The following is a 25,137-nucleotide window of genomic DNA, read 5'->3' as shown; positions in this document are numbered from 1 at the left end:
AGAGGATTAGATCAAGAGTATTTCATATATCCACATAATTGAATGCTATTTGGACATAGGAAAAGATGAAATGTTACCATTTTCAGTGGAATGGAAGGACTTTGAGGAAATTATTATGTGTAGTAAACCAAGTTAAAATTACAAAGACAAAGAGTGTACATTTGCTTAGCAGACAATTTGACAAAGCAAAATACTTATAAAAACTAGCACTAATAAATGAAGTTCCTGATTAAGATAGAGGGGGGTGGAAGGAAGGGATAGCAACAGGGCAAAAAAAAAAAAAAACAAAACAAAAACAAAAACAAAACACCTAGAAAGTTCTCTTTTTAACACCAAAAAAAAAAAAAAAGTATATTGAACTAAGTGAACTAAAAACAATATAAATTGTGGGATATAGTTTCAGCTATAAAACACTGGTTAGAAAATGTATTAATAATTCCTACAGAGGTCTCCCTGGTGGTGCAGGGGCTAGAGTCTTAGTGCTATCAAACTATAGGCAGCCACTGCAGCACAAGTTCAATCCCCTGCCAGGCATCTAACCCACATGGCACACCATACCTCTCCTGCCTCACCCACTGCTCCCCTCAGCAGTGTATTTCAGTAGATCCTCCTATTCTGCTCTCCCCACTCTGTTTTTAGTGACTCCTCTCACCTCTCACACCTCTGGCCTACACCCAGTTCTTGAATGCGTAAATAAAAATAAATCTTTAAAAAATTTCCTAAAAATTAAAAATTATTGTCAAATAGAATATCAAAGAGAAGAAAGTTTTCAAATCAGTTATCTCATCAGAAAATCACATCTGACTATTACTTTTTAATATAGAAGATTATGCTGCACAAGTACTTGGAGATTGAATTACAGGTGCTTGAATTCTCTTGGTCTCCTTAGGACTGAGCAGAAAAATAATTTGTTTGTAGTCATTTACAATGTTTTAAAAATTTGCACTAGCCTAGGTTTCTATTCTCCCTCCTTCATACTATTGCTCCCTCCCTTCCATTTACATTTAATTTCCTTCCTTCCTTCTTCCTTCCTTCCTTCCCCTTTGCTATCCTTCCTCTTATTTTTCTTTCTTTAAACATTTATTGTATATCTACTATTTGCAAGATATGCGAGATGCTGGGAATGTAATGATGAATAAATCATGACCCTATAATATCAGTTGTATCACTATAATAAATAAGTACAAATTAATCATACCCAATATAGATAAAGAAAACACTATTGAAGCTTTAAAACAGATGCTCCTTGGTATTTAACTGTAAATTTCTGATTCCATTTGTCTGATTTTCATGAAGATCTATTGAGCCCAAAATGTCTGAAAATGTTTATAAAGATTAATTGGTTTCTAGGATTAAATTAGAAATCTGTAGCTGCAAAAACATTTGATTTTGGAGACTTTTAACAGTCAAATCTCTCCATTTTCTTTTTCACTATACCTCCCACATTCCCACACATTCAATCCCTACTCAGAGGTCACTGTCCTCCTTTTATTCCTTCTGAACTGCACAGCAGGCAAGCAGAGGAGGAAGGCAGAAAACAAAACTTTTCAATGTGGGCATCAAGCTGTCAGCCTGTTTCTGCCATACCATTCTACTTCATTCCCCGACTAAACTCTACAGCAACTCCACTTACCCACCAAATGCTAAAAATGGAAAGAAAACCCTCAATTCAAGATGATCTCTCCAATCAAACAATACTCCTTAACACCCATACAATTCACTGAAAACACAAAGAGGTGGTCTGCAGGGCAGCTTCCTGACAGGACTCCACAGACTAGTTCTTGTGAAAAGAAAAGACATCTGAGGATAACAGCTAAGGTGCACTGAACAATTGGACTGGCCTGGCACTATTCATGAGCATACACAGAACTCACTTAATCTTCACCTCAATCTACAGTCTTCACAGGTACATTATTTCTCCCCCTTTTACTGAAGAGGACTGAGGTATAGAAAAATTATAGATGTCAGATTTAGAAAAACACCTCAAGCAGTACTCTATAATTTCATGAGTCCATATTCTTAAATATTAGACAGATCTGCAGGACATTTTAAGGTAGTGTGATAAATGCTACTATAGACATGTGTTCAGGGTGCTATTGAATCAAAAATCTAGACAATACCTTATGAGTGTTATTTCAGAAGCCAACACTTCTTTTTTACAGTCTAGCAAACAGCTGGAAAAACTCTGTTAAGTAGGTCCCGATCCAAGTGATTCTATGACTCTAAACCCATAAGGTTAATAACTACTCTTTATCTTGGCTATTTAATGACAGCCATGCCCTTGCAAACATATCACATAATATTCTTTTATATGTGGTTAGCTCCAAGTATTGGAAAATTTATTTTTACTTCACAAAGTTATTTGTTCTCATAGCCTTAAATCTTTGACATTGCAACTCCTAACTTCCTTTTCTCCATTCAATATTCACTGTAGCACAGTGACCCTCATAATACTGGTAGTCAGTGAATTCAGTTTTCTGGCATCTGCCAGATGCATTTTACATTTTTTTAAATGCTTCAGAAGGAACAATTTCATAATAGTCATTAGAAGCATCTGCAGGAGGCCAGAGGATCTTTGGAAAAAAGTACTTAGATGATATGTTGCCCTATAGTACACAAACATATAAGAATCATTATATGTCAGGTATATTTTGGTTCCAAAAATTAAGCCAAAATTCTGCCAATATTTTAGCTAAAAATTAGAATGTTAAATAGATGAAAATGCCAATTTTATAGCTTCCCAGCTCACTGTAGTGACTGGATTTGGGCCACAGGAGAAAAATCTCTAGTGTTAACATAAACACAGAGAGACATGATAAAGCTCTTCCTAGTCTGATGACTTAGGAGTTAAACTACAGGTTGAAATGCCAGCATTTTCCCACCCCATCTTGGCTGTAAAATCCCTGAAGTAGCTTCCTTTCGGAATTCAGGGTTTCTTATAATGCCATAATTGGTTGAGTTTGTATTATCATGTATTTAGTAACTTGAATCCCTTGATTTTCACAAAAATCCCTTGTCACCGATTTGTTGCAATTCACCTTCTGAAATCATGCAAATGAATATTTTGAAATTCAGTAGTAATTTTTGAAGACAGCTTTGCCCATGTAAGGAAAATGTTCTAAACCAAAACTAAGACCTGTAGTAATAGTTGTTACAACTGGCTATCACAAGTCAACTGCTATTGGTAATGGAGAAATGCTGGACAATAAAAGTCTTTAGAGTTCACAGGTAATTGTTGAAATGACTAAAATGTTACATTATAATCATATGGAAAGGGTTCACATATAAAAATTGCCAACAGGGCCTCCCCTGGTAGCGCAGGCAGTTGAGAGCCATGCTGTGAAGCTGTCCACAGTGTCTGCAGCACCGGTTTGATCCCCGGCCGGCAAGCGAGGGTCCCACATGGCACAGCAGACCTCTCCTGTCTCTCCCGCTGCTCCCCTCAGCAGTATATTTCATCAGTCTGCCTATTCTGTTCCCGCTGTCTCTGGTGAATCCTCTCACCCTGCCACACATCTGGCCTGTACCCCAGTTCTTGCATAAAATAAATAAATCTTTAAAAAAATAAATAAAAATTGCCAACAAAGACAACACACTTGGACATACTATGTCCTAATTTATACATTACCTCTCCAAGAATAGCTATGAAAACATCCATGATAGAGTAATAGTTCTATCCCATCTCATAAATAATTGTAAATTTAACTAGAGGATTGAAAACCAGTTGTGACTCAGGGAAAAAAGTGACTTGTCAACCAAAATTAATTTATTATGAACTAAGATAAATGCATGAAGTTAAAATAGAAATTTTTTTAGCCAAAGGAATTGAGTCTTATAGTTTGCTGATTAAGCAGAAAGGTTAGAGAATAAGAATTTATATTTTATGTTAACATAAATAAAAATGTGCTGAAGTTCTAGTCTTTTGATGTGGGATGAAAGCCATTCCCTTGAGAATATATACTCTAACGGAAATTTCACCTGGTCTTTTATACATAAACTACACCATAACATTGACTGAAATTTCCAATTTCAAGCTTTTTAAAGATACAAGAATTTAAATACTTTAGAGAAGCAAAAATCATGTCAAATCCTTTTAGATTTTCAGGATTTTACAATTTTCTCTAAATATCTTAACTATCAAATTTATATCCTTTTGTAGCTATTTCTCTGAGTCTTTTCAATACATTTATTTCCCTTTGTTATAGTTTTTATTGTGAGAACATTGGTTTACACCACTGTATATGAGCGAAATGTATAGATTACCATATGACGCCCACCAACAAGGCACCCATAGTCCTCCACCACAGTCCACTGTGCTCTCTTCCCATTTTGCTCCCCAATTCCAACCTCCCTTTCTGGTAGCCTCAATTCTATAGTCACATTTCTAGGGTTTATTTTGGTTTAGTATCGTCTGTTCCTATATATTACACATATGAGTGAAGTAATCTGCTATTTGTCTTTCTCCATCTGATTTATTTCACTTTGCATAATCCCTTCCACTTCCATCCATGTTGTCACAAATAGCAAGATTTCATCTATTTTCATAACATTCCTTTGTGCATACATACCACATCTTAATCCACTCATCTGTCATTGAGCACTAGGTTGTTTCCATAACTTGTCTGTTGTAAAAGTGGTGCAATGAACGTATGAGTAAAAGCATTAATTGATTTGGTACATTTTTGAGTAATTAAAGAGAAATAATGAGAGGCGAAGGGTAATGAATCAAAATTTAAGGTAAAAGGCAGAGAGGGTCCAGGAAGCATTAAATAAAATCCATAGTCTATTGCTGATAAGGGACAGGTACAATAAAGGACAGGCTTTGGACTTTATTCTAAGACTTGCATGAGAGGCAAAGTTGAAGTGGTAGCCAGGAGTGGCCCAAGCTATACAGAGGTAGTTAAGAAATGGTCAAAAATATATGATCTAAGGCCTACGCAGTGGTGTAGCGGGTTAAGTACTACTCTGTGAAGCTGTTCGCAGCTTCTGCAGCGCGAGTTTGATCCAGCTGGCCAGGGAGATACCCACATGGTGCAGCAGACCTCTCCTGTCTCACCTGCTGCTCCCCTCAGCAGTGCTTTCAGTCCATCTGCCTGTTCTGCTCCCCACTCTGTCTCTGGTGAATTCTGTCACCTGCCTACACCTCTGACTTGTACCTCAGTTCTTGTATAAATAAATAAAATCTTTAAATATATATATATATATATATATATGATCGACCTAAAGGTATGATGGACAGCCAACATATATATTGCTAAATTTATATAATGGTGAGAAACTGAGGAGGAATAGCAAAAAAGTTGAAAGAAAGCTACACAATCCTTGCTCAGTTTCCAGATCTAATATAGCATCTGGACCCAGAACTCTCTGACATAAAGAGAGGCTAGATCTCTGAGAAAAGACTCTGAAGTACCAGGCCTATTCACTTGGATAGCCAGTAATTGGGAAAAGAATAATACTAGCTTATTTCAAGGATGATTAGACATGAAGTCCCAGTTGATATTGATATTTAGAGTACTACTATACCCCCATCATTACCTCTGTGCAAGCCAATAGACTGGTCCAGGTTCAGTTCCTAGTGAGTCCACTGGGGACACACAGTCCCACCTGCTAAATATTTCCTCAAAATTTGTGTGTATATATAAATGGACATACTTAGACATTCACAGAAACCCGCATTAATTACTTGATTTGTGGCGGAAGAACATTTAGCCAGCGGTGAAGGCTAAATGGAATTGACTGAAACTGATCCCCTCCAACACTGCTAATAAGTTTTGAAATTACCATATCCTGGGTATAGGAGATATTAGCTATAGACAGTAGATATTAATTCTACCCTGCAGACTTATTAAAGATAGCCTCATCATATCTCATTTAATTAGTTTCAACTTGTAAAGCTTACATGGATCACAACAAACAAATAAAAACTTTAGCAAAGTCATTCTAATTTATTGTGCTTAATGTGGTATCTTGACAATAGCAAATTAGCACAGTTTTGGCATGTGCTGTATAGCCATAGATGCAGCAAATTTGCTCTTTTCTATCCTTGTCAGGAAAGAGCATCAGAAGCAGTTTTGTTCATGTGAAATGAATGAGGGTACAGACCCATGCTTTTCCCCAGGGCTATGCTAAACTCTCTTACCTCTTTCTGAATACAGTCCAAATGGATCTAATTGTCTGAATGTTACATAGAACATTCCATTGATCTGTCATATCAATGACATCATATTAATCAGACTGAGACAGTCAGGCTACATACAGAGGTTACAAGAAAACCTCACATGAAATATTGAAAGGTTGATCTTGTTCTTGGAATCTGTTCATAGAAATAAAAATTATCCCTCTTTAAATGACTCTCCTAATTTCAATGAATTTGGAGAATTCAGGGGTCCAGAGCATACTACTGAACCCAGAGTGAGGAGGAATGACAAGGGCACATTATTATACAGTATTGCCTCGATGCATATATAACAGTTATCAATATCTCCTAAAGCGTAGAAAAGAAAAAAATTGTAAGATAAAGGACTTAGTATTACCTATGTTTTAAATATAAATTATTTAATTATAGAAGGTAATGTAGCTTAGATTTCAATAATGGCTGTATATATACCATAATTTTATTTTGCAAAACTTCCCAAAACCTTAGCAATCAGTTTCTGTGAGTTGGTTCAACTTGACTTGAATCACTGACAGAGAGAGAATACTTTATCCTCCTTCCTCACTCACCCTGATTACCCTATGACTCAGGGTGAAGGGCACAGAAGATTTCCATGATGTGAAAAATGCTTTCATGGTCCAAGGTGCTCACCTGTTAGACTGAGATGACTTACTTTCACCAGCCCATCTTTTGTGTTCCACTTCTCTTGAACATACTTTGTTCCTTGTGATACTCAAAAGTTTTGAAAAAAAAATTTTTTAATTTCTGGAAGATTTATTTACTATTGAAATATGAAAATACCCTTTGTATATATAGCACAAACAGAGTGGATGATGACTCTGCTGAGTTAATACCTTCAGATCTGAAATGGAAAATCTCCAAAACAATTGAAAATTATTAAAATTACCCATACTAATAAAAGTAAGAGAGTAAGGGAGTAACCATGAGGGTAACCATGAGGGTACCATGAGGGAGTAACCATGAGGGTACCTGGAGGTAAAGCAGGCAACAGTCAGTCAGAGTCCATGCTCTGGACTCTGCACTTGTGAGACAGCCCGCCCCCCCTCCAGGCATGCAACTATATCCTTCCCACTAAGCAGAGTCTATAGCACCAGGGGAGGTAGCCACAGAGGCCATGCTGCCCTCTTGTAGACCATCCTTCATGCTCAAATGACACTGAGTCCACTTTAGGACCTATACAGATCTCTTCTCTTCCTTCTGAGGGGGACTACATCTTCCCCCTGCACCCTTACCACACTCTGCCAGATGGGAGGCCAAAAGGTGGATGTTTGCCTAGTGAGTTGGAATAGAAATCAACCTTGCAATTTGGGTGTCCAAGTGCTTGCACGTGAGGTCTTTCAGGGTGTAAGACAGAATCAAGGTAGGAAGAGAAAGGGTAGGTGACAAGCCAGGCATCCCCCTGTGCTCTTGCTAGGGTCACCAAAAGCTAGTGCAGAGGGTGGGGAAGACTATTCCAAATAGAGAGGTCAGCGAGTGGAGAGGCCCTGACTTTTCTCATCACTAGTGTCAATCTTTTCAATATCATCTCAGAAATCATTTTGCCTTTTCTTCTGACCCCACAAATATTTTTTTTTTTGTTTCTGTAATTATGGAGGAAATATGGTATCACCACAAGCAACCCCTCACTTCCCCAAGCTGGTTTTTGTTAAAGCTATTCTGCTAGGAGTAAATACCTAGAAATTTTTCATCAAATCTTATTTCCTAGATTACTTAAAAGACTTCTGTTCTGCACATGACCATGATTAAGTAGGTGTTTATTTTGTGTTCTTCACAGAACTCAACAGTGTTCCATCTTCAGGTTTCTTCCATGTACGTAATGAATTCTTTGGAAAGGTTCCTTTGGAAATTCTTGATCCTAGTTTAACCTGATTTAGTCATTACTTAGTCCCAGGGCACATATATGTACCTTGTCAACATGCACTGTTCCACACGACTCTGACATAACCTCTGTGGCATCGACAATTTCTGCCACAGCAAAGAGCTGCTTTCAGATTCACTGTCTTCACTGAAGGGCCTGTCAGTGCTTTAGAAAGACCATACCCTGGTTTCTCAGCTTTCCAGGATCACCAACTCCAGATACAAGAAAAAGAATCAAGCATTTTGTGCATCTGGGGCCATAAATTTTAGCTCACATTTAATCTCACCTTCTCTTAGAAAACGTCAACATACTCAGGAAGATGATATTAAAAAAAATTAGATGCATTAAACACTAAGTGGTCTCTCTATATATATGACACACATATAAAAATATATTTACAATCAGTAAATATATTACAATCAGTAAATATATTGGAAAAGGGTGGTAGAAAAATGTGTCATGGAATTCAAAGACAGAGACTCTTTTTGGAGCAAGCCCAAATATAACATACTCTTCTCTAACAAAGAGTGAATGTCTCAAAAATGAAAGCAATCTTCTCAAGCAGAGCTCTTCGATGTCTCATCCATTGCTCCCATAATTGCCCTGACTTTCTCTAGTGAACTCTGGGTAACTGTCCTCTGAAAAGGATTCCTCTGTTGTCTAATTCACAAGTTTCAAGCTCTCAGGCTGCCTTTTTACGGACGTCTTCCCTATGGTCAATGCCTTGAGGAATTAATTCAGCTTAATTTTAGTATCACACAGGGAGTGTTGTGCCTCTCTAAGTAAGTTCTTTCAGAGCATCCTCTTAAATGAGGACATTCTCTGAAGGCCCTGACTATCACTAATTGCTTCCCAGTGGTAATCATCTTTGACGGGAAACATCTGCTGTTGCCTTTAGGGTGAGTGCTTGGTTTTGTTTTTCTCTGTTGTCTCGCAGTACTCATCTCCCTCTTATTTATTTGGGATTGTATAGCGAGGTACTTGATGATATCTTTTCCTTTGCTTGGGATAAGATTCACATAATTCAATCAGTGAAGAGTCACTAATAATTCACTTAAATTTCTATTTGTCCTGCTGAAATTGAAATCTTTTGTCAGAATTCTGTTTATGTTCTCTTTTCATCATTGTTTTAACTAGAAATTTCAACTGAATGGGAACCCAATTAGAGTCTTTCCCGCTTGTTATTCTGAAATCTAAGAAAAATAAACTTACTACACTATGTAACTTCATTAACCATGGAAGCCAAATGATCAGATGTTAAAAATTAACTTTGTGTGTAATATTGTCACAGAATGGTGAATGTGGAAATAAACCAGATTACAAAATTCACATTTTACTGGTAGTTTACTGAATCAAATTTAAAAAGGGGTAAGACTTGTAATGACTGGTAGTAGTAATTTTGGTACTTGTTGCTGTTGTTAGCTTTAAAACTTCTTGGGGTCTATTTTATATAGAATATTTTACTATTACCAAATCAAATTTCTTTAAAGGCATTAAGGGGGGGGAAGAAAGCACTTTAAAAAGAGGTAGGGGGATATACATATAAACCATTTTATGTCTCTGTCATTTGTCTTTCCATTTAAATCTTTTAAGTAGTGCTTTTTAAAAAATAAACTCAGATGTACAGAACAGAATTAAACATAATCTTTGATTCATTACACACTCCCATGATTGGTCTATATATGGTCTCCTTGGTCCAATGTATGAATAGATTTTAAATAATTATAGAACTGTGTATTTCTACACCCATTATTGAGAACTATAACAAAAAGTTTTAATTCCCAATACTCTCTCTCATCCTGTCCCTCTTCAGCTTCCACTCAAGGTAACTATTACACTGAATCCCACATATACCATTTGCTTGCATTTATAAAAATAGTTTTATTTTATAAGTATTCCTAAAATATATGTATTGTTATTGCTGCTTTTAATTTTTTTTTAAGTGTACCATATCCTATGCAGTGTTCTGGAACTTATTTTTTTTATGAAATATATTGTAAATTATATGAACATCCATCTATAAACGTAACTTTTTATTTTTTTTATTTTTATGTTTTATGCCTAGCTCTGGTGAACTTGATGAACTACCCAGGAACAGTCACAGTTTATAAGTTCTGTTTTAAGCCTATTTTCTTACTTTTCCCCTTTCATCTTGTTATGAATAGTTTTCTGGATAAAATTAATGGATTCCACATATCAGCTGCACACATTTGTATACCATTAAAAATATTAATATTAAATTCAAATGAAGCCAGACCAAGATAATTATGCTTCCATTCTGAGTAGAAAAAAAATATTTTAAGGAGCTTTCCTCAGAAGTAGAACTTAATGAAACTAAAGTTTACAACCATTCAATGAGAAAAAACAAAATTTAAATGCATGTGAAGAATTCTATCATGACCAGTAGAGTTTCGCTCTCTACCACACTATTTTAAACAAAAGACTGTAATCAAAATGTTTAAACATTATGGGTTTGGGGGCAAAAATGAGATGTAGGTGCCAATCAAGTCAGCTTCCTACTGTATCTATTCTAGAACCTCCAGAGAGGTTCTCTGTTGTATACAAAGTAAGGTGTGAACTTTGCAAATGATACTTGTAAATGTTAATAATGCCATCTTCCTGCATATGTGCCTTTTATGGGGCTCTCCCATGATGCTTTGGCCAATGACAATACAAGCTGGACTCAAACACCTGAGTGTTTCCTCTTTCACAATCCCTTCACTGCCATGAGCACAGACCAGGGCCAGCCTGTTGGAGGGATGTGAAAGACACTTGAGAAGTCACCCAGACCAGGTTTTCCTACATCAAACAACTCCAGCAATTTAATAGCTAATTTCAGAGCAAGCCTACCTGAGAACAGGCAAGTCCAGCCATGTTGTCAGTGCCCACCTAAATGCTGATGACCTGGTGAGAAAAAAATAGTTATTTTAAGTTTGGGGAATGTTTATGTTGCTTGTGATTTTTACATGTGTGTTCCTCAAAGCAGTCTTCTTAGGTTTATTAACCTGGCATTTTCTGGCCAGTGGTCTCTCCCTCCCTCCTTCCACTCTTCTTGTACAAATGTTCCAGGATTTTTTCCCTGACTTTGAGACTAATGTTCTCCACTTATTTTTCCCACCCATAGTTCTCTGTCTGGTTTTTCTGTCACAGTTTCTTAGTCCTTCTACATCTCCTAGTCAATTCTCCCCTTGAAAGAGTGCTCTTAGGGAAGAGTGGGCATCAAAAGGGCAGTGCCCAGGTGGAGATCAGGTCACTGTCTGTGGGTCCTTCACCAGCATGTACAATTTCAAGTCCACTCAATTTCAGGGAAAAACAATGGGGTTTATTTCACAAACAGGGTAAACAAAGTCCCCAAAGCCACAAGCAGCCAGCTATCTCATCCCAGAGTGTCCAGTGTCCAAAACTCCCAAACAAAAGTCCACGATGTCACCATCCCACCAACAAGGGCCTGGAGCTGGTGGCAGCAGGCCAGGATCCAACTTACCACAGCTGGAGGTGTTCATAGGCGGATCCACCAAGATGATGCTGCAGCAGCCACAGAAACAGCCTGAAGGACGGGATGGACAGCACCAGACATGGGACCAGGCGTGGGTGGGGACAGCACCGGAGGCAACAGTACCCAGATACAGGGCTGGGTGATCAGGAGCAGTTAACAGCTATCAGAGGTGACCCAGACACTGAGTGCTGCTGAACACTGATCACTAGGAAGTGGCAGTGTCAGAAACACCAATGCTACAGTTCTTTGTCATTTGTTGGCCCACACCAACAATAAACTCTTTGAGACACCAGGCTGGGGCCTTTGGTGTTCCTTCCAAGTGATGGCAAAGGCAGGGCTGGAGGGCAGTGGCCCTTAGCCTGTAAAAAGCACTTTAACTTTTCTGTGAAGTTTTTGAGCTTCTGTTCTTCCTTTGGAGGTTGGCTACTGGATGCTTGTAGCAGAAGCAAGCACAGGGCCGGATCTCTATCGATTCAGGCAGATGGATAAAGGAGCATCCCGGAGTCCTCGGTGGATTTTAAAGGCTTTAATTCACTTTCTACACAAATTGTCGGGCAAGCCTGCAGGCTGACAAGGCAGGGGGGCCAGGGGCCAGGAGACAGGCAGCAACCAAGCCCCCAGTGATTCTTTACTCTCTTGGACTCTCTGGCATTCTTTCAAGGTCTCTTCGGCTTGCAGCTGTTGCTTGTCCTTTCATGGCCGCTCCGCCATGCTGGATTTCAAGTCTCTGAGATGCCGTCCTTCTAGGCTCCGCCTCCAGGTGCGCCCACTTACGCAGCCCCCCCACACCGTCTTCCAGGTGCCCACCATCAGGCACCTGTGCCCCGCACCCACAATCCTAAGCACCTTCTGCTTTCAAGGCCAGCGGTGATAGCCAAAGGCTAGAGGCATAAAAGCCTGACTGACCCATTCACTTACCCTAAAATGCTGCTTCTTTCTTCTTTCTTCGCAGGCCAGGAACAAAGTCACAGAGTCCAAGTCTACGAGAGTTCCAAGCTGGCCTCTGCCCTGTCTTATAGCCTCCTTCAGCCTCTCGCCCTTCCCTGACCCATCTACAAGTATGACTGGACCGATTGAACTATAACATCAATCAGTTCATAGCTCACACCTGATCAGGCCATTATAGTATGCAGTTACCAAATTCTCGGGCCTCTCTACAGTCTGCAGCTGGAGGGTACCACAGCACTGGAGCTGGCCCTGTGGGGCCCCATGCTCCTCCTGCAGGACTGAAACAGGGGCTGCATGCCCTAGAGTGACATGGTAGGGAAACGACAGCCATCCACCATCACTGATGGCCTCTGCCTGCAGCCTGCGCCCCAGAGGGGTCAGTGGTGGCTGGCAGTAAAATCCCCACCACCTGCTGCCACTTGCACTGCCCACAAGCAGTTTCTAGAGCTGGGAGCAGGGGGCTGCCCCACAGGCAGCAACTCTAGGTGAGAACTCGCTATTGCTTTTCCAAGGGTTCCTGCCTCTTTGGCAGTGGTTTTGCCCCACAGCACAAGCTGTGGGGCCCTGTTTTCACTCTTTGCTTTCTTAATCTGTCGATGGCATATGATAACCAGACCCAAATGATTACTAAAATCTGGTTTCTCGTTCTCTGTAAGAACAAGGGGAGAGTGTAGGGGGTTGGATTCAGCTTCAGTGTGAGGCAAGTACACGGAGCCTGCACTGGCCAAGGAGCTGCTCTCACCAGCCCAGCCCTCAGGGCCCGGTGGCTAGAGCACAGCTGAGAGTTAGAATTGAAACTACATCATGGCTGACTGAGATGGGGGGGAGATTTCCAACAAATGGTGGCTTCAGCACTGAGACTTTTCATGACACCCTAGATATGGTAAAGGTGTGCTTGCTGTCTCAGCGCCCCTCAGGGGCCAGCTAGCTGATGCCATTCTCCAAACTTTAGACCCTCTCCTGTGCCAAATGGAAGAACCTCCTGTACTGCAATGGGGACCTGGAGCCCCTGTGTCTGTGTCCAAATGGTGCTGACTGTGCCATGCAGGTTCAGCACCCCACTTGCTTCACTAGCACCAGGGGTGCCTTTGTGAAGACTAAGACATGGCAAGCACCAGGATCATGTGGAATGGCCTCCCTGTCACCTTAGTGATTACTGTGCCCACCAACACCTACACCTAAAACCAACTCAAGGCCTTCCTCCATGGTCAAACGCTGACCCCTGACCTCTCTGTACCCACAGTTACTGCTGCCCTGCCTTGCCTGAGCATTGTGACTGTGATGAGCCCCTGCAGCTGGTACAGACAAAGCTGCAGTCTCAGAGGTGTTGTACCCAGAGCAGGGCACCTGTGTCCGGCTGCCGTGGCTCAGGGTGGCTGTTGCTCACTGGCTGAGATAGGATCCTGCTGTTTGTAAGGATGTGCTCTTCTCAGCCCTGTACTTGTTCAACTATGAGCTGATGAAATCCTAGCTTAATGGGCAAATGACTAACCACCTGTGGGCATCAGTTTTGTGGGTGTTGCTATCTCAGGGATGGACTCCAACCTGGTGAATACTTAGTGAATCCAGGGAGCAGTGGAGGCAGAGAGAACAAAGCCCTAGCATGCCCACTCTACCTGGCTGCTGCTATAGGGATTCCAGCTGAGCCTGGCACTAGGGAGCTCTTTGCAGCCTTCTTCCTAAGGTTCATCAAGGCTATCCCTCCTGTATCATCATGATGAGCACTTAGGAGTTCAGCAAAAGCTTCTTCCAGAGTCTCAGCTGGGAATGGTCTCAGGGCCCTTGAAAGGGGCCAGGGTATGAGCCAATTAACCCCAGTACTGGTGTAGCCTGTAGCCATCCAGTTAATACATTGAGTCTAAAGAAAATGAACTTCAAAAAAGACTAAGGGAGTCGGGGAGAATATTAACTGAATCCTGACATCCTTCTAATATACCATATATATATATATATATATTTGATGGTGTATATATATGTGTGTGTATATATATGTATTGGTGGTGTGTCTGTATATATACATATGTGTGTGTATCACCAAATTAAAATACAGTAACTATTTCTGTCCATCTATGCAAGTATTCTTTGCAAGTATGTGCAATCCAAATTTAATTTTATTAATAATGACTCATATTTTAAAAGATGTGGTCTTCCTGGGAAGTTTCACCTATTTATGTTTACCAATGCATAAGGGAGTGCACTGCACCTATCACAACCATTCTGTCAGTCACATTAACTACTTGGAATCTGGCCCATTCTTCTGACTCACACTCACATGGTGATGGTCACTACCTGTGAAGTTATTTGAGGCTGCCTAGGCTTGAAACTATAATGGGAAGCATACAAATAATTCTAATGATTGTACCAAAACTATTGTCCTGGTTCTCCTGATATCAGCAACCTCAGGGTGCTATATTTAAGCAGAAGTAGGGGAACATTCTTCCTCCTACTGCCTCATATATAGATACCAGTATGCTGGGCCTCCCCGGTGGCGCAGCGGTTGAGCGCTGGGTTGCAAAGTTGCCTGCAGCCTCTGCAGCACCGGTTCGATATCCGGCTGCTCCCGGGCCACCGGAGGAGGGTCCCACATGGCGCGCAGACCTCTCCTGCCGCCCGCTGCTCCCCTCAGCAGTGTACTTCAGTCCATCTGCCTGCTCTGCTCCCCGCTCTGTCTCTGGTGAATTCTCTCACCCTCCCGTGCTTCTGACTGTACCCAGTGCTTGTATAAATAAATAAATAAATCTTTAAAAAAAAAAAAAAGATACCAGTATGCTGCCAAGGAAGACTTTCTTATTGCCCCAAGGTAAGGAATTTACTCGAAGTCTCTCTTTCCATAAGTCTCTGAATAAGTCCATGACAAAACTACTAACAACAGATACTTTGCTGCTGTCTGCATACCCATTTTTTCCACTTGGCTTTTTTTTTTTTTTTTTTTGCAGTAAACTTCTCCTATCCTAATCAACTCATGCAAATGGGTACCTTTAGACCATCTGTTATAGAGCAACTGCAACCCCGATATTAAACGGGTTCCTGGCTGTGGGTCCTCACCCGCGCGCTTTAAAGGGACTTATGAATACTCTACTACAGACACACACAAAAGGGTTAATAAAAGGTTTATTTACAAGAGAAAAAGAAATAAGGAAAATGTACAACTCAGGGAGAAAATAGGGAAATAAAGTCTTTAACGCGTCCTACCCGATCCGACGACCTGGAAACCCAAAGTCACTCTCAGAGATGGCCGGACACTGCGAGCTGGTGGAGAGCCAAAATGGGGGATCCCCAAAGCCCACGTGTCTGCCTTTTGTATCCACCTGGCTGCTTAACCCCACCCTTAGGTCCCAGCCACCTTCCCTTTGGTGGTGATGGGATTTGGAGTTCCCAGTGTCTTTGACTCTGACCTAGGGTGGGGGTGGAGTCCACAAAGCCTATATGGAATTAGCTTTGGGACATCCTTTTTCCCCTAACACATCCACTATAACGTTTCTTAAATTTACCTGTGTTTGCAATGAAACTCAGTGGTAGGTGCCATTTGGACTCACAGCAGTATACAGCTATCCCCTTTATATTGCCTTGGGAGAGCTTTAATATGGTGTTACTGTAGACATCACGTTGTGCTCATCTTCATTCTTTCATCAAATGATCAAATCATCATAGAAATGGATAAGGCTGAGTCCTTTCCAATATCTCATTAAAGTTTTTAGTCATCACCCCTAGGGCTTGAACTGGAAGAGAAAAAGGAGCTCAAATAACCTCTCTCATCTCTTTCCCCCAAAAGCTACCACACCTGCATAGTGTCTGGCACATGGGAGTTTCTTAATACCTATTTGATGAATGAAGAACGTGCCAACACCTCCCTATTCATCTACAACTTCAGGTTCAAGGAATCTGAAAGAAGCTGAGATGGAAAAACAAAAAAGACAAAGAAAAAGTGGCAAGAATGACTAATTCACATTGCATGTTGCCCAGAGAATTTGCAAACACTCAAATGAAGGAAAGGATGTGATAGTTGCCAAAACAGAACCAGAAAGCCATTGTTCTGTTCCCTCCCCACCCCAAGCTCTGTATTTTCCTTGTGTAACTGATGCCTGCTCTGGGGGAGAGTGATCAACAAAATATAACCACAGTCAGCTTTACTCTTGTTCTAATATTTCTAAATTTTTATCCCCCCCCTCTACTTTTTTTAGTGTTTATTCTCAACACAACCCACTTCACCAGATTCATGATTACCTCTGACAGCCAACTGTAAAACTACTTGACAGATAGAGGTGAGAAGCATCCTCTTACCGGAGCTCTAAAGGATGTATGATCCTTTAGAGTGAATGATCTATTGTACTTTAGCACAGTGTAAGTACTTAGCAATTTTGTAAATATGTTACCTGAAGTGGGGCCTCCCTGGTGACGCAGGGGTTAAAGACACAGTGCTATCAAGCTATTTCCAGCCACTATAGCACAAGTTCCATTGATCCCAGCCGCCACGGAGCTGACCCACATGACACAGCAGACCTCTCTTGCCTCACCCACTGCTGCCCTCAGCAGTGTATTTCAGTAGATCTGCCTGTTCTGTTCCCTACTCTCTCTGGTGAATCCTCTCACTCCCTGCACCGTTGACTTACATCCCATTTCTTGTATGAATGAATAAATAAATCTTTTTTAAAAATTACCCAAAGTCTCACAAAAGGAAAAAAAAATTAAAGATTAACTGGGTCTCAGAAAGGACAATAGAGCATCCAGGCCAGGAAACACCTATTGCTTCCCATGGGATCACCCACGTTGACGACTGTCAGATTTATAAAGGGAAATTTACTTGACTAATTTGTGACTTCTATTCAAGTGCTCCTGAAAATAAAATGTTTTTAAACATTTTTACATTGTATTAGTATATTCCAAATGTCTCTAGCTGAAGATCATAATTTAAAGGCACCTTTACTTGTTTTGTATCTATAGATTTACATTTTAAAACTAGATGCAGAGAGATCTTCATCTCCATTTTAGGAGTTTAAAAAAAATGTCATTCCTTGTGAGATGCTTAGGTGATTTAGAACTTATAGATAGACTCCAGTAAGATGGTGACAGAATGAAGACACTGAGGTCACGTTCCCCAGAGACTGGCAACTAGATTGCAGTAGAACAAAGCCAAAAATCCTCTGAGGGGAAAATTGACAATCACAGCAAAAAGGGGCAGGACAATTTTTTTTAGTAAACTCTGTTTATAGCGATCCTGGGGTAGTACAACCCACAAGAGGAGGGTGACAGCTATGCAGAATCCCCTACAATTACTGACTCAGACACATGCCAATGCCAGGGACCCCTGAGACCTGGCACCATACTGGATAAAGGGGTTGTAAGGGCAGGAATGAACACAGTGCAGGTTTTCTGATCCCATGCAGACCTGGTAAAGGCAGAGTCAGAGTCATCAGTGGTTTTGCAGGTTTTTATTGGGATTACCAGGTACACGGCAGGCAGGGGTGCTGGGGGGCCGGGAGGCTGGCAGGCCTCCCAGCCCCCAGCGAGTCTTCATTCTATCTGGGCTCACTGGTGTTCTCTGCTTCTGCTTCTTTGCTTCTCTCTTGGCTTCTCTTTCAGCTTCTGCTGCTTCTTGGCTTCTTCATCGGCTTCATACTGGTATCCCCGAGACGCCGCCCTTAAAAGCCCAGTCTCAGCCCAGGTGAATCCCATCTACCTATGCCCACACCCTATTCCAGGTGCCCGCCATCAGGCATGCATTCAGGACAAGGATCCATCATCTATCCTGATGGCGGGAAGGCAGAAAAGCCTGACATTTTTTCTTACACTACAGTCCACCCCCTCAGGGTTTTCTGCCATATAATCTACATATATACAATTTATCAAACATAAACAATGCAGCCACGGCCCACAAAAGCAAATGCATCACAATATAACAAAATACAACAGAACACAAATAAGTCCAGGCAGGGCCCCAACCTAGTGTCAAAAGATGATTATTGGTACCAGCAGATGAGCCACCAAATCTGCTGCCGAAGGCACTGCTCATACGAGGGAGGGGAACCACTCATGTCATCTACTGTGACACACCAGGAGCCGTCAGGCTTGGCTTCCTGGCCTTCTCTGGCTGTAGTCTCGGCTACAAGTCACACACCGCATCCACCCCCAGGATGCACTCACTCTGGGATTGGCGATTCTATTCTGTTGGGGGTAATCACCAACCCTCAGGGTTTCTGTCTGCAGTCGCTCCAACATTCGGCCTTCATAGCCACCAATGCGACTCGCAGACCCCTGCACTCAGGCCAACCCACTGCACAAGCACATGGGTCGGGGATCCAGACTCTACATTCAGCTTGGGCTCCACCCCAAGCCACGTTCCCCACCCGTCCCTCAAGGACGGGTTCCTCAGCTCCTTACCCTCACTCGACAACGAGCAGGGCATCACCCACAGGTGATTTTACGAGACTCACAGGTCTTCAGCATACTTAGGCTGCTTAACAGCTGCTCAAGTCTTCCCAAACTTAGCATCAGCACCAGCTTTTGCCTTCTCAGTTGGCTTTTCTCCTCTGCCTGGCTGCTGGGTGTAGGGTAAAGAAAATGTCAGGCTTTTCTGCCCTTCCGCCATCAGGATAGATGATGGATCCTTGTCCTGAATGCATGCCTGATGGCGGGCACCTGGAATAGGGTGTGGGCATAGGTAGATGGGATTCAGCTGAGTTAAGGCTGTGCTTTTAAGGGCGGCATCACGGGGACGCCAGCAGCAGCAGCAGTAGAAGCCGAAGCAGAAGCCGAAAGAGAAGCCGAGAAGCAGCAGAACGAACGCTAGAGAGCCCAGATAGAGTGAAGACTTGCTGGGGGCTGGGAGGCCTGTCAGCCTCCCAGCCTCCCAGCCAGCACCCCTGCCTGCCATATGCCTGGTGAACCCCAAATAAAATACCTTCAAAACTACTGAGGACTCTGACTCCTCCTTTACCCGGTTTGCATGGGATCAGAAAACCTGCACTGTGGCCAGGTCCTGCCCTTACAATTGGCGTAAGTCGGCAGGATCCATGCAGACGGGTATTGGAGCCCTCCGAAGACCTGGAGGGACTAAGGAGAACAGACTGCCTGTGATGACGCTGGAGGCACCATGGCGGCACAGAAGGTGGACAACGTCCACGAGCTACAGGATGAGACCTGGAGTAAAGGAGACGTCCGAGAGGACCAGCCAACGACACCAGAAAGGACCAGCCAATGACACCGGAGGGGACCAGACAATGACCCCTGAGGCAGCGGGCCATTGCTGACGCAGGGAGAGGCCAACGGACTTGAACTGATGGACTGATGGGCTAGGACTGACAATCCCGCCAGAAGGCGGAGGACCTTGCAGGTTGATATGTTTTGGGACCCTGGGGGTGGAACAGTTTTGTTTGTAAACCCCAAGAGATGGGAATCTGGGGGTGGCCAGTGGGCCTAGATGGCCAAAAGCAGCCTGTGCATGCCCAGCAGCCAGGTGGAGGAGAAAAGCCAACTAAGTAGGCAAAAGCTGGTACTGATGCTAAGTTGAGAAGCCCTAAGCGGCTGTTAAGCAGCCTGGGTATGCTGAAGACCTGTGAGTCTCGTAAAATCACCTGTGGGTGATGCCCTGCTCATTCTTGAGTGAGGGTGAGGAGCTGAGGAACCTGTCCTTGGGGGACGGGTGGGGAACGTGGCTTGGGGTGGAGCCCAAGCCGAATGCAGAGTTTGGATCCCCGACCCATGTGATTGTGCAGTGGGTTTGCTTGAGTGCAGGGGTCTGTGAGTCGCATTGGTGGCCGTGAAGGCCGAGTGTTGGAGCGACTGCAGACAGAAACCCTGAGGGTTGGCGATTACCCCCAACAGAATAAAATTGCCAATCCCAGAGCTAGTGCATCCTGGGGGTGGATGCTGTGTGTGCCTTGTAGCCGAGACTACAGCCAGAGAAGGCCAGGAAGCCTGACGGCTCCTGGTGTGATATAGTAGATGCCGTGAGTGATTCCCCTCCCTCATATGAGCAGTGCCTTCGGCAGCAGATTTGGTGGCTCATCTGCTGGTACCAATAATTGTCTTTTGCACTTGGTTGGTGCCCTGCCTGGACTTATTTGTGTTCTGTTGTATTTTGTTATATTGTATTTTGTTATATTTGATGTATTTGCTTTTGTGGGCCATGGCTGCATTGTTTATTTGCTTAGAAAATTGTAATATATATGTATAGACTGTATGGCAGAAAACCCTGAGGGGGTGGACTGTAGGGTAAAGAAAATGTCAGGCTTTTCTGCCCTTCCGCCATCAGGATAGATGATGGATCCTTGTCCTGAATGCATGCCTGATGGCGGGCACCTGGAATAGGGTGTGGGCATAGGTAGATGGGATTCAGCTGAGTTAAGGCTGTGCTTTTAAGGGCGGCGTCACGGGGACGCCAGCAGCAGCAGCAGTAGAAGCCGAAGCAGAAGCCGAAAGAGAAGCCGAGAAGCAGCAGAACGAACGCTAGAGAGCCCAGATAGAGTGAAGACTTGCTGGGGGCTGGGAGGCCTGTCAGCCTCCCAGCCTCCCAGCCAGCACCCTTGCCTGCCATATGCCTGGTGAACCCCAAATAAAAGACCTGCAAAACTACTGAGGACTCTGACTCCTCCTTTACCCAGTTTGCATGGGATCAGAAAACCTGCACCGTGTCCTGTCCTGCCCCTTACACTGGGCATATACAGGCTGCTTTTGGCCATCAAGGCCCACTGGTCACCCCCAGATTCCCAAAAAAAAAAAACAACCTGCCAAGGTTCTCCACCTTCTGGCGGGATTGTCAGTCCAAGTTCATCAGTCTGAGTCCATCAGTCCAAGTCCATTAGGCCAAGTTCGTTGGCCTCTCCCTGCATCAGCACTGGCAAGCTCCGAATCGTGGTCCTCTCTTCCCTGACGATTCTTGCTGCCTCAGGGGGTCGTTGGCTGGTCCTCCCGGGCATCTCCTTCACGCAAGGTCTCATCCTGTAGCTCCTGAACATTGTACCTCTCCTATACCACCATGACGCCTCCAGCGTCGTCACAGGCACACACAGTCTATTACAACTCCTTAGTCCCTCCAGGTCTTCGGAGGGCTCCATACCCATCTGCATGGATCATCTTGCCGACTTACGCCAATTGTAAGGGCAGGAATGAACACAGTGCAGGTTTTCTGATCCCATGCAGACCGGGTAAAGGAGGAGTCAGAGTCCTCAGTTGTTTTGCAGGTTTTTATTTGGATTACCAGGTACGCGGCAGGCAGGGATGCTGGGGGGCCGGGAGGCTGGCAGGCCTCCCAGCCTCCAGCGAGTCTTCCTTCATTCTATCTGGGCTCACTGGCATTCTCTGCTTCTGCTTCTGCTTCTTTGCTTCTCTCTTGGCTTCTCTTCAGCTTCTCTTTCAGCTTCTGCTGCTTCTTGGCTTCTTCATCGGCTTCATTCTGGTATCCCCGAGACACCGCCCTTAAAAGCCCAGTCTCAGCCCAGTGAATCCCATCTACCTATGCCCACACCCTATTCCAGGTGCCCGCCATCAGGCATGCATTCAGGACAAGTATCCATCATCTATCCTCATGGCGGGAGGGCAGAAAAGCCTGACATTTTTTCTTACCCTACAGGGGTGCACAGGGTTGATGCCCAGGGCGAAGTGCACAATTGGAGAGCCTCATGAGTGGAGGTGCAGAGGAAGGGGTGCTGATTTTAGCCTGTGGTTCTCAGGATAGAACAGCTGGATGCTGAATGACTGGGAGAAACAGGTTGGATCACCTGTGTTTCCGCACATAAGAGGCCAATACTCAAAAGCAAAGATGGAATATTTAAAATACCTGCCACCTCCTACCACAGGGCTAACAAAATAAAATACAACAACAACAAAGGAACACTTGAATAAACTAATGCTCAATTATCTGTAGTAACGAGAGCAAACCCCAGAATAAGCCTGGGGATAAGAGGACAAGTTCCACCTGTGACCCCATAGCAATTAAAATCCATGCCCAGTGTTGTACCTAATACTTGAAAGCAGGCACCAAATTATACTTGGAAGCAGACATCAAATTATAAGAGATAATGATACTGCGGGCTTGCGTAGAGGAGGGGATTACTGTGTATACCCACCACACAGTACCAGAGCATAGTAGGAAACTTTAATTTCTCAGTTTACTGGAGATGATACTTTGGTGCCCTCCTGCCCTGGCCCTCTTATATACCTACTATACCCATTGCTGTTACTAGTTTTCTGATTACTTCAATAGGCGCAAAAACAATGGTCTGAAAGTCTACCCCCATTCCAACCCATAAGAATTAAAAATGAGGAAAGAGGACATCTCATAAAGGCTGGAGGAAAAAAAATCCCTGAGAGGGGTCCCAGTCCAGCAGAATTGCGGAACCTGAATGAAGGCTCAGGTAACAGCTCCAACAAAGGGTATGGCCCTTAAAAAGACAATAGAGGGTATAAAACAGCAACAAAAATAAAGATAAAGAAAATATAAGGCAGTTGAAATTAGAAATAACTGAATTGAAAAATATAATCGAGACCCCCTCAACAGGAGATAAACAGAAGCAACAACGAGAATTAATGGGCTCAAAAATACAATGTTGGAGAACATACAAATGGAACAATGCAAAGAAAAAAATGAAAATAGTGTGAGAGCACCTTGGGACTACTTAAAGAGAAATAACATCCATGTCAAGGAATCCCAGAAGGGGAAAATGTCTTTAAAGAAATAATTGCTAAAAATCATCTCAATCTGGGAAATGAACCAGATGTCATGATCTGAGAGGCCCCAAAGAGTTCTACAAAAATTAGTATCAGACAGACACACACCAAGACACATTAAAAGTAAGTTGTTGAAAGACAACATCAAGGACAGAATATTAAAGGTATCAAAAGAAAAAAGGGTGACATCGATGGGAACACCAATCAGACTGTCAGTGGACTTTTCAGTAGAAACATAAATATGAAGGCAATGGGAATGATTTTTAAATTTTTTTTTTTAAGATTTATTTATGTATACAAGAACCGGGGTACAGACCAAATGCGCGGTAGGGTGAGAGGATTCACCAGAGACAGAGTGGGGAACAGAACAGACAGACTGACGAAATACACTGCTGAGGGGAGCAGCGGGCGAGGCAGGAGAGGTCTCCTGCGCCATGTGGGATTGTTGTTGGTCAGCCGGGATCTAACCCGGCACTGCAGAGGTTGCGGACAGCTTCAAGGCCCAGCACTCAACCGCTGCGCCACCAGGGGAGGCCCTGGAATGATTTATTTAAAGCACATAAAGTAAAGGACTTCCAGCCCAGACCCTCTCCAGAAAGATTAACATTTAAGAGAGAAAGAAGACTAAAGAGCCTCACTGAAAAGCAAAATCTAAGACTTGGATAGGATGTGGGAGAAAGGAACCCTAGTACCTTGTTGGTAGAAATGTTATCTGGTACAATCATTATGGAAAGCAATATGATTTATTTTAAAATACAAAAAATGGAGATGTGGTATGACCTGGCAATCTTATTTCAGGGCATATACCCAAAGAAAATTAAGCCATCAATACCAAAATCCATATGTTCCAAAATGTTCCCAGCAGCATTATTTACAATAGCTAGGCTATGGCCGTGGCCTAAATGTCCATAGACAGATGACAGGATCAAGAAAATGTGTTATATCCACGCTACATAGTGCAATGCAAACAGAAGAAAGGATGAAATGAAGTCATTTTCAACAAATTGGAGGAAGTTTGAGAGAACTATCTGTAGTAGAGCATGTCAGAATAATAAAAACAAATACCGCACATTTGCATAGCAGACAGTGAATGTCAGTAAACATCATGAGGGCTCTGAGGTTAGAAAGGGGAGGGTGGGAGAGGGACAAGGGGACTTAGGGGTGCTAGTGGGGAAAAAATTAAAAAATAGTACTTTTAGACCTTGGTGCATCAAAGAACCTGATCTCTAGCAAACAACTCTGTTAGGTCAATTCTACAGAGTTAAAATCCCTTCTCGAGAAGTTCTTAGATTTTTATTGGATGGTTTCACTTATAGGAGGAATATAGGGAAACCAAATAAGAGATCAGGGGGGAAAAAAAGACAAAACTAGCAGGAAACTATAAATCGGAGATATTCAGCAGGGGATGGGGAAGGAGAGGGATTAAAACAGAGGCTGGAAGAGCACAAGCGACTATGGTGATGATTCACGGGTGACTTGGTGGTGGAAATTTTCCAGGCACTACACCTAAGGATAAATCAAACATTGTACAAAAATGACCAATGATGTAATATACATATATATTTAAATATATATTACATATAATATATATTATATATATAAAACACATTATATATATATATATTAAGTTCTTAAAAAAGTTCTTTCTGGGATTCTCATAAATGTTTGCTTCCTCAAGTCAAAATATTGCATTGTGTTCTATCCATCAAGCACACTGGCTCCTTCTATACTGCTTGCCCAAGTATAATCATAAATCACAATCTCATGATTTCATCTGGTCTGCATTTCATTAATTGTAGTGTTTCTTCATTTCCAGGTACACCTGTGTTATATCCCTTCCATATTAACAAAATAATTCTTTCAATCCCCACTCTGCACTCTTTTCCATCCTCTACTCCCAGAGGACTGAGAAATCTGCAAAAATAATAGAAAAATTCATGAAATATGTCGATATTTTGAAGACAGTGTTTTTGCAAGATTGTCTAATTCGCC

This window comes from Talpa europaea, assembly GCF_964194135.1.
Source record: "Talpa europaea genome assembly, chromosome: 5".
Taxonomy (NCBI): Eukaryota; Metazoa; Chordata; class Mammalia; order Eulipotyphla; family Talpidae; genus Talpa; species Talpa europaea.
Note: the sequence above shows the minus strand (reverse complement) of the source record.